The sequence below is a fragment of the Haliotis rubra genome, unplaced genomic scaffold, assembly GCF_003918875.1.
Source record: "Haliotis rubra isolate DU_JTF1 unplaced genomic scaffold, ASM391887v1 Scf144, whole genome shotgun sequence".
Taxonomy (NCBI): domain Eukaryota; kingdom Metazoa; phylum Mollusca; class Gastropoda; order Lepetellida; family Haliotidae; genus Haliotis; species Haliotis rubra.
The window spans coordinates 1,699,382-1,709,710 of NW_025765381.1; the positions used below are offsets into that span (position 1 = coordinate 1,699,382).

At 41.3% G+C, this 10,329-nt stretch overlaps 1 long non-coding RNA gene across 1 annotated transcript; it reads right to left on the bottom strand.

Annotated features, from left to right (window-relative positions):
- Window positions 1-7,107: 7,107 nt before the first annotated feature.
- On the bottom strand, window positions 7,108-9,490 carry LOC124269318. The gene is made up of 2 exons (XR_006896488.1): window positions 9,389-9,490; window positions 7,108-7,869 (listed from the first exon to the last, which is right to left on the bottom strand). It is a non-coding gene; the product is annotated as an uncharacterized LOC124269318 (long non-coding RNA).
- Between the last annotated feature and the right edge of the window lie 839 nt (window positions 9,491-10,329).

Genomic DNA, 10,329 nt, shown 5'->3' on the forward strand with positions numbered 1-10,329 from the left:
TTAGGGATATAAATATACTTACATTTGCGCCATCCGTGGTCGTATGACTGTTCAGTATGGAGAGGCAGTAGATTTAGGGCCCAGCAAAGGTTTCTTCATCGGCCATTCACTTGTATCGATTCAGAACTGTCGGCGCCTTCCCCGACAACAAACATTTTATTACAACCATGTCTTCGATTTGCTAAGTTTTAATCATTACAAAAACTTCGTTTTACTTTTTGGAAATTTATATGTCTGACTAGCTACTATAAAAGATATGTTTTCATTGATTCTCGCTCAGTTGATGTGGTATTCCTGTATGGAATCGCCCGAGGTCTGTGAGGAAACTCACATCAAAGCTTCAGTGAGCTATTTCCGACTTCAGCGAAGGACAAGTTAGGTCTAACGTTAATCTATCCCTAACTATATATACCTATTTGATAGGACAAATTCGAAGGACTCGCTATCCCATGCTCTTTAATGCCATCATCCAATGCTGTTGGTAGCAGCTGTTCTTTGGTGATCCTAACCACAGTGGCGCAAGGCATTATATAATGTTACACCATGCAGAAATTCCAAATACAAAACGGAAACACTGTTGTCCCTAAAGTAAAGTGAGTGAGTGAGTTTAGTTTTACACCGCACTCAGCAATATTCCAGCTATACGGCGGCGGTCTTTAGATAATCGAATCTGAACCAGACAATCCTGACCTCCCGATGCCGTTAGTCGGCTCGACAAGCATGGGTTACTAAAGATCAATTCTAACCCGGATCTTCACGGGTCTTCCTAAAGTAAAAAGCAGGTAGGTTGGCCTTACGGTTACTGCGTTCGCCCGTTACTCCAAAAAACCGGTTCGATTCTAAAATTATGGACAGTTTGCTATGAGCATGATTTGTATTTGTGATATTGTCCGCTGCTGGTTGAACCTTTAACAAGCATGTCGATAGACAGGCACTGACGTATTATCTTACGGAATGCGTACCTTTACGTTTTATCTAAATCTAATTTACGTAAGACGGACACTCATGCGTTAATCGGGGAAATATGCACTGACGCATGAACTTACAGAAACCTTGTACTGAAGTACTGTCTTATGGATGTCATGCAATAAGGTGTTGTCGTACGGAAGATGCATATGCGACGGCACATATATTTGAGATATGACAAGACCGAAGTCGTAAATTGACTTTTTACTTACGGTCAGTGTCCTGCTTTATGCTCTACCAGCACTTGAAGTTTATGCGGACATAATGCTGACAGATTACAGATTTATCTACAAGATGGCGTGTCGTGCCGGGTCTATGCTGCACCAGCACTGGAAGTTTCTGCGGAAACAATACGGACGGATTACAGATTTATCTACAAGATGGCGTCTAGTGTCTATAGCTCTATCAACCCTGCAGTTGTCACAGTGTCCATTACCAACATCGTGGAGAACAATAACTGTGCGTATGATCCCACATAATGAAAATGAAAGGGAATAGACTGATAACAGTGTGATTGGGAATAGCTGAAAGTAATCCGAATGAGTCCCTGTGGAATCTGAACTCGTCACATGGCGTTCATTATTGGTATTCAACGCGCTCCAATTTGTCCTTAATGCCACAGTGAATTTGGACCCTCCTCCGACGTCGACCTCTGCATGCATTCTTTTTCAACTGTGGGTCGACGTTCGACAAATCCGTCCCTGAAATACCATGAAGCTGCACTTGTCAAAGAGGACTATTTCAGGAACGAATCACCGGCGACGGAGAGGGTTAGACAAGATTTACTGAGAATATAAGCCGGAACGCAGTCGTTGATTGGAGAAATTGAAAAGACCTCGCCAAAGAGCACCGAATATAGCCCAGGCCAAGATTGTCGGAAACCAGGGCCAAACGAAGTCTATTTTTGATCATTTGTGTGGACGAGCACTGTTGATAGAATTCAGCATCTTGGTGGTTGCGTCTAGTAACGCAATGATTGAGAACCTAATCAATTAATTCTTGTCATTTCACATGAAATGTAGGACAGGAAAACCGGATTGGGAGGACGCTTTGTCGAACTGCACCCTGACTCACAGTAATAATGCACGATAACCTCCCGAGATTAAATTAGATTAAATCATTTTTAAATATTTGCCTGTTTCTTTGCACTCTTCGTTACGGCAGCCAAAGTGAAACCCAAAAGTGAAACCCATGATCGTAGTGTGGACACATGTCAACGTAATTCTCTTAATTGATGGCTTCGGTGTACGATCAAAGTAGTTATTTAATAAACAGATGTACGTGCAATTGGAAAATGTGCTTCTAGGCAAGACTAGAGAAGGATGAGCACAGGATCGATGGTACAAGAAAGTGGAATTGTCTGATAGTTGGAGAGAGCTGGACACGGTGGAGGGTGAGTCACCATCGCTCTGGCTGATTCTTCAGCGCTGTTACTTCATATCGCGGCCTTATCGCCGGTTGTATCATTTTCAATTAATTTCTTTGGGGGTTTTAGGGATGTGACGCTGGGGTGTGTCAAATTGCTTTTCATGTGCTTTTATGTGGCGTCGGGGAACTGTTCTGGCAAGTGATCAGAATTTCAACACTCCGTTCCAACTATTATGTGAAACGTTACCCCCACAATGTTCGGTACATTTTGTCTCGATGGAGACAACTTGAAAGAACTTAGGGTGTCAATGACTCTTTTCAAAATGAATTAATAATACAAATATGATTTTGCTGAATCGGCAATTACTATTTCTTTATTCTTCCATGTACATGCATCTCCTACACGACCAGATGGCAGTCACATAATTTGATCAAGAGATGAGATTCACGAGGGACTGCACTGTAAAGCGTACTGCACCATAGTGGATGTTATTATTCAGTGTAGCTCTCTGAAAAATATTTTTGTCAGGGTGAGTGCTCTATCGCGAGCCACTGCACTCGTGTATAGTTCGAATAGAAAATTATTGTATGTATAAAATTGTCACGCTTGTTCTTTAGCAGTTAATACTGCTGATGACACCCCTTCAACAACAACTACTACTGGTGCTGGTGCTACTACTACTACTACTACTACTACTACTACTACTACTACTACTACTACTGCTGCTGCTGCTATTACTACTACTACTGAGGGAGGTGGGGTAGCCTAGTGGTTAAAGCGTTCACTCGTCACGCCGAAGACTCGGGTTCAATGTGTGAAGCCCATTTCTGGTGTCCCCGCCATGATATTGCTGGAATATTGCTAAAAGCAGCGTAAAACTATACTCACTCACTAACTACTACTACTGCTTCTACCACTGCCCCTGCTGAGACTACTACTGAGACTACTACCATTACTACTAGTACTACCTCTGCAACTACTACTACTACTACCATTACTATTGTAGCAACTCTATAACAATATGACAATAACCCCAAAGATCTATAACTATTAAACCAAATTTACACAGCTTTTCGCAGAACTGTTTGGCATGAACATGCACGAAACTATGCACCTAAATGTACCCCAAACCTGCGCCCTACCGCAAACCGCTTGTTGACTCTGAGACTACTATTTTGACACCAGTGTAACCACCACATCTGCTTACAACAACACGCTGACGACTTTTTCTTGTGCTCAGACAACTGTTGTTTACCAATTTGCAAGATGATATTGCTCTAGCCTTATTTGTCGACATAGCGGTCTAAGCAGACAGTACTATCAACAACATACACAACGGTGTGCTGGAACGTCAAAACTTCTTGCACACGCAAAACATACTAACCCAAGCTGACGTTGTATTCCTGGGACTCCACGGTGGTCAAACGGTTGCTGGTCTTCGTTCATCTGACCAATCACAAGCTGCCACAACAAATTGGAGTCCGCCGTTCACAACAAAGCCTTAAATGACAGCTCACATAAACATTAGCCGTTGGGCATTGACCTCCATGATTTGTCTGGAAATAAGCATGCGGGGGCGGGGGCCGTTATTTAGTAGGGCTTCTACGGTAATAAATGTGACAATATGTCATTGAACACGGCAGAGTAGTGACAACCGTTGTCGATAATTTCGTAGCCAGATTTTTTATGTCAGGCTCGATCGCATCAACGGAACCGGAACTTGTCGTCAGCTTTGACGCTGATTGGTTCAATTGAATGTCGTCTGCCCGTCTGACAATCTGGACGGGTTTCCTGGGAACAGAATTGTAGACTGTCAGTTTTCATCAGCTTCTCTAATCCAATGAGATTTACATTTGGTTTTCTTTTAATATCCGTTTTCCACATGTGGACTCAATCAAATTAGTCTGTCCCTGCACCGTAATGTTTTCTCGTCCTTCATCGCCAAGCTTTAGTCCGGAATGTAGCAAGTCTAGGTTTTCAAGGATCTTACTTCTCAAAGGGGTTCCTTTCCGGTTTAAAAGAAGTTGTTTGTTTTCATCATAATATATATTTTTAAAGACTTGGCGTTAGCCTGTTACTGAGATAAATGCGACAAGCTGAAAGAGGTCCAGATAGCCCCTCGCCGGGTAAATAATTTCCCCGACAGATGAATGTTCAGTGACCGCGTACACAGTTGGACAATACCGTTATTGTTTATTGTGTTCCACTCACGTCTTGATAATATTGCATTATAGACGTTAAGTATATATATATTTTTTTTCATTTAGTTTTTGAAGTGTCAGCAGAGTTCATGTCATTCTGGGGGCGGTGTGGTAGCCTAGTAGTTACAGCGTTCGCTCGTCGCTCCGAAGAGCGGGGTTCGATTCCCCATGTGGGTACAATGTGTGAAGTACATTTATGGCGTCCCCCGCCGTGATATTGCTGGAATATTGCTAAAAGCGGCGTAAAACTGAACTCACTCTGCATAGCGTTAGCACGGAAATCAAGTATTCAAAGACTTTCTTTCTGAAAATACAGATTATAGTTTGAAATATTGATATAGGCAATGTATGATTTTCTATTATTCTTCAACAAATGCATAATCTTCGGATGAAATATTCAGTGCAATTTTTCAATTTAATCTCTAAACAAATTCTTTCATCTCACTGAATGCTGAAGCTGATAAAATTGAAAGTTTACTTTCTATTTTCAAAAACAAATTTTTCTATTATCAAATACAGATTTTATAACATTTTCTACAAATGTTTTTGTCTCATACACTGGAGTGCCAAACGTATTTGTTTCAGATTCAGTGAGTCTTTTGTTCTTTTTTGTGTGTTTCATTCATAATTTGTGTTGTGGTTTTTTTTTAGGTTTTTGTTTTGCTTTCTTTGCAAAGGCCTCAAGGTAATATTTGGTTGGTGATAATGTATGAATGTTTCCTAAAAAAAAAAAAAGATTAATTAATAAACGAACTTAATGAGTTTTCCACACAAGGATCAAGTTTCACATAACACATGTGAATTTGACGTGGTCTCATATGGCAAGGTAGCCGCTGTATCATCGAGACGAGTTTCCGTCTGTGCAAAGTGCCAGAGCAATCTATTTGTGTAAATGTGAACATCAGCGTAGACCTACCGAAGCATGTTCCACAGCAGGGACTCATTGTTATCAACAATATCACCGACACGTGCACACCTGGACACCACATGACGCTCCGATCTACGTAAACAGGATAGCATTTTTCACAAGAACATGTCCTTTTAATAGGTCCAAGAACCACAGCTTTCTTATAAATGTCGCGGTTTCAATGGCAGATCAACCGACGCCGGATCCGCCCATGACGTCATATCCGGTAACGTTGTTGACCTCTAAGGATTGCGTAACTTGACCAAATCGCATTTGTTCCATAGACCATATGCATGAACGCGAGGAATGTTATTTGGGGGAACTATGCTTGATGCTGTGAGGATAGAAGGTGATCTGTAGGTGGAATAGGTGTTTAATGTCAGCCGGGAATTCTGGAGATATTTACTGGTTCCAGTTTGTATCAGTATGCATGTCAGAATGGTACCGATGGAATTACCTGTATTCAGAAGCTAGAGCTGAATACAGGTTTAGACTGCACTGAACAGATTCCAGAGTATGTTTGTGTCATCCATAGATTTTTCTTTTTCTATCACCATAGGGGACACGGTGGATAATGTGTTCACTCGTTACGGGTTGGATTCCCTGAAGAGTGTGAAACCATCCTCTGTCGCTGCCCATAGCAATCTGACCGCCTCCGTGGTGTAGTGGTTAGTGCGTCCGCCCGGAGTGCGGAAGGTCGCGGATTCGATCCGGACAGCGTCATACCAAAAGACGTTAAAATATGGTACTTGTTGGTCCCTGCCTGGCGCTCGGCATTAATGGGTACAACAAGGACTGGTCGGCTCGGAGTCAGTATAATGTGTCTGAGTGGGATATTCATGCTTCACTGCGGCATGGTATCTCAGTGGGCTAGCACTATAAAACCAGCTTAAGTCTGGGATAGTACAAGCAGCTGCGGATGCACATACACACGCATGCACGACGTCATATGAGCGAAATATTCTCGAGCACGACGTTAAACCCAATTTCACCTCACCTCCATAACTAATCAAACACATATCGATCGCCACAACTGGCTGCCCGGAGTTGTCTACCTTAGACGGCGTAGGATGCACTTAACCTTTGTCCGGATCCCAGAGTGTTGAACGTTTAGGACCAGTGTCACAAGTGGGTTTTACTTCCACGCAAGCTGCCATAAACTGAAATTCTGAGGCTATGGAAATCGTAACCTGCACATTGAAACACTGGCCATAACTTCAGTAAATGTATGGCGGAAAGAAACATGATTGGTCCACAGGGTATTCCAAATCACATCCTTTAGTCAAACCTAAATCTGCTAATAATGTGTTCGAATTTGCCCCAGTTACAGCCCTTTGAACAATGCAGGTACGTGTGAGCTCGTGTTAGCTGCACACTTCTGCACCATTGCTATGCCTCCTTCAGGCATGCAAGAAACCTATGATCGTGGGTTCGAAACCAAGATTCACCATAGTTATATATCTATGTTTATCAGCATCATTTCCGCACTGATTGGTTTTACCCAAGTGGTATAAGACCGGTCATCGAACTTACAATAAAATGATAGAACGTAAATATATAGTTCTCAAAAAATACCCAGCTGACTTACCATTCAGTATTCATTCTTTCAAAAACGATCTAACAAACGCACATTGGTCATACCGTATTGAGTCACTAAGAATGGAGACCATTTTTTATTCAATTTGCTTTAGCAATGGTTTCTTTGTTAGTTTATTATTGTCAGGCGCAGTAAATAACTTAATGGAGTTCCTCGCGGATTTATCCTCGCCGTATCATTAAGCCGCGAGATTACAATAGCGTAATGGACATCGCCTACTTAACTATTCACAGAGGACCACATTTAATAGATCATATTTCGGTATGGTCCCTTATATTTGTGTGTCAAACCATAATGGAATCGGAGAACACTTCTGTAAAAGCTTGCGTATGAAGAGCAGTCGGCTCTATAATATTCCTTTGTTCCTTAAATGAAATTCCGATTAGGTACAAATTCTGTAGTATGGGATCTGACTGACCCGTCCTTGACGCATGGAAACATGTTGTCCTTGAACTTTAGGTCAGTCTTGCGTCGAATGGGTCTGTATTGGGACATGCGCTTGTGGGACAAGTTATTAGTTTTATTGACAGCGACTAAGGAAGCCTTTGCTTCCCTCACTAATGAGTGGAAACCATACAATGTTCCCTTTATTTAGTATCGAAGATTCAAATTGTCATCAGCAACGTATAATAGCGTTGAGACGTGGTCCTCACGGTCATGTGTCGATGGTGGGCCTAATTGCTAAGCTGTCTTTGCAGTTGTTGAGCGGAGTCGTCAGCCCTGACCCCCTTTATATCTCTGACACTCATGGTGAAAAGAGTATTTTTGTGGCGTGACGTCGATGGTCCGGTTTTCTGGCCTGTACGTTTCACAATTGTTGCCACCTTCTCTGAAATTGCAAAGACAAGGGAACTCAAAGTTACTATCTCACAGAATTCCAATCTGGTTCCGTTACCATATATAATTTATGATGTGCGGTCTAACATACAGTTTGGGGTTCTTTTCTATATTTTGAGTTTTGATCAAGCTATGACCCTTGACCTTTAAGCACGGGGTCACTCCCGTTTACTTCTACGATAATCACACTAAGAAGTCAAACGGTAGCTAGTTAAGCCAAAAAGTCGTGCTCGATTCCCATATGTGTGCATTCAGTTATAACCATTTTGGGGGTTTCACGAGCACCACTTTTACAGAAATGGAATTTCCAGGCACCTAGCGGGATAAAAACTGCTTTTTCTTTCTTTAGACATGTGTTGTAATTTTTAAAATACTTTAACACTGAAACATATTACAAATATTATTTTCAATTCTCATTTCATTGATACCGGAAAAAAAAGTTACTGATATCTACAATGAAGCTAGAAGCCACGAGACACATTCTTGCTACAAGCGCAATTTGATTTTATGGCAATGTTTAGCATGTCATTTGAATCGTGTGAGTGAGTTTAACGATGCTTTCAGTATTTACGTCCTGTCTGGGCGTCCCAGTTTGTTGGGGGAGAAAACCTGAAGCGATGCAGTTTATAGACATGATCCACTTAGTCGGACCAAAGCAAAGGGGCACGGTGCTGACAACCGAGAAACCAAGTACACTCTGTGATTCGAACCCACAATCACAGCAACCTGGCGCGCCCAAGGGAAACACACACACACCCCAAAAAAACAAAACAAAACAAAACAAAACAAAAACAAAACAAAACAAAACAAAACAAAACAAAACAAAACAAAACAAAACAAACAAAACAAACAAACAAACAAAAAACACAACAACAACAAAAAACAAACAAAAAACAAACAAACAATCAATCAAACAAACAAAAATAACAACAAAAACAAACAAACAAACACACAAACAAACAAACAAACAAAAAACAACAACAGACAAATAGACTCCTTATTAATTATAACGACAAGTCATGTCTGGAGATGGAGATATCGTGGGTAGTCAATAATCACAATGTCACAGCAAAACAGCCTCGGCAACAATACATATGTTACTTGTCTACATCCTACTACTTCCGGCTCCCTATAACGAGGTAGCGCGTTATTATTAGCTGTGCGGTACCAAGGACGAGGTTAGGGTTATTCAAATAATGCTGTGCACTAACCCTATGAATGTTACAATCTGGAAAATAATATGACGCTCTGGATGTAAGATTCAGCAAGCAAATATATACCATTCTAAAGATGGGAAAGTACACTCGATACTCCAAATAACGATCCGACTACTGTGCCCATCATACCCTGATAGATTTACTGTAGTAACGTAAAGAATCGGCTGTTCTTTAAGTTTTAGTGAGTAGTATATCAAGGGTTACGGTTCAGTATGGATATATAGTAAGAAGTAACGATTACTAACAGCTTCCGAAACGAATTATTGGGAAAGACACAAATTTCGATCATTCAACCTCGTTTAACCCGGATCTTGTACTTGGATGCTATTCCTTTGCTTCGCAGGTTGGCCTCTCAGACAATTGTACAGCATATCCCTCTCATTTGTCCACACAGCCTTCTCTGGAGTCACCTGAAGCGATAACCGATGAAGGCGCCTTAGAGCCTCACACATATATTTTTGATGAAATTTGGAATAAGCTGAGTTTAATGATGTTTTGAATATTATTTCATGTATACCACGATGTGTCACTTGATGCGTAAAAAGTCTTATTTTGCGCGTTTGACGTTGACCGCTCAGTTAAATCCCAGGACCACTGACAGATCTATTGTGTCGAGCCACACACTGCGGTCTTCAACAAACTCCCTAATAACCCCTGCGGACTATGCTTGTCATAAGACGCTTAGAGTGTACCATAATCCCAAGGAAAGCGTGTCCACAAGCTTATATGGCGGTCTAATTTTACACTGTGATATAAGCTTGTGGACACGCACGTCTCGGGAAGGTGAATGATCAGTTTCAAAAGGCTGTGCAGCTTGGTCAATTTCACCTATAGAACGAAACAGCATACAGCGAGGACCACTGGTTTATGTGCTCCAGACACGCTTATTTATAGACAACAGTCATATACCTGAAAAATTATCAAGATCGGCATATACAAACCAGTATTCGACACAGGAGCACATGTGTTTTGAGAACATTAAATATAGCAAATATGTTGGCTTTTGTCAGTTTAACCAAAATCCATAATAAATTGGTAGACAAGTCGTTTTCTGGAACTTGTAACAAGACGATTATCTCAACACTGATCACAGTAAATACACTGGAAGAAGTACAAATAGCCGACATCTCCAGAGGCTCTTGTCATCCAATTCCACATTTTGGACTTTCTGACATAACAGCATTCATGCATAGCCAAAGAGGTATCATGAAGAATACTATTTCCTTTATCAGGGC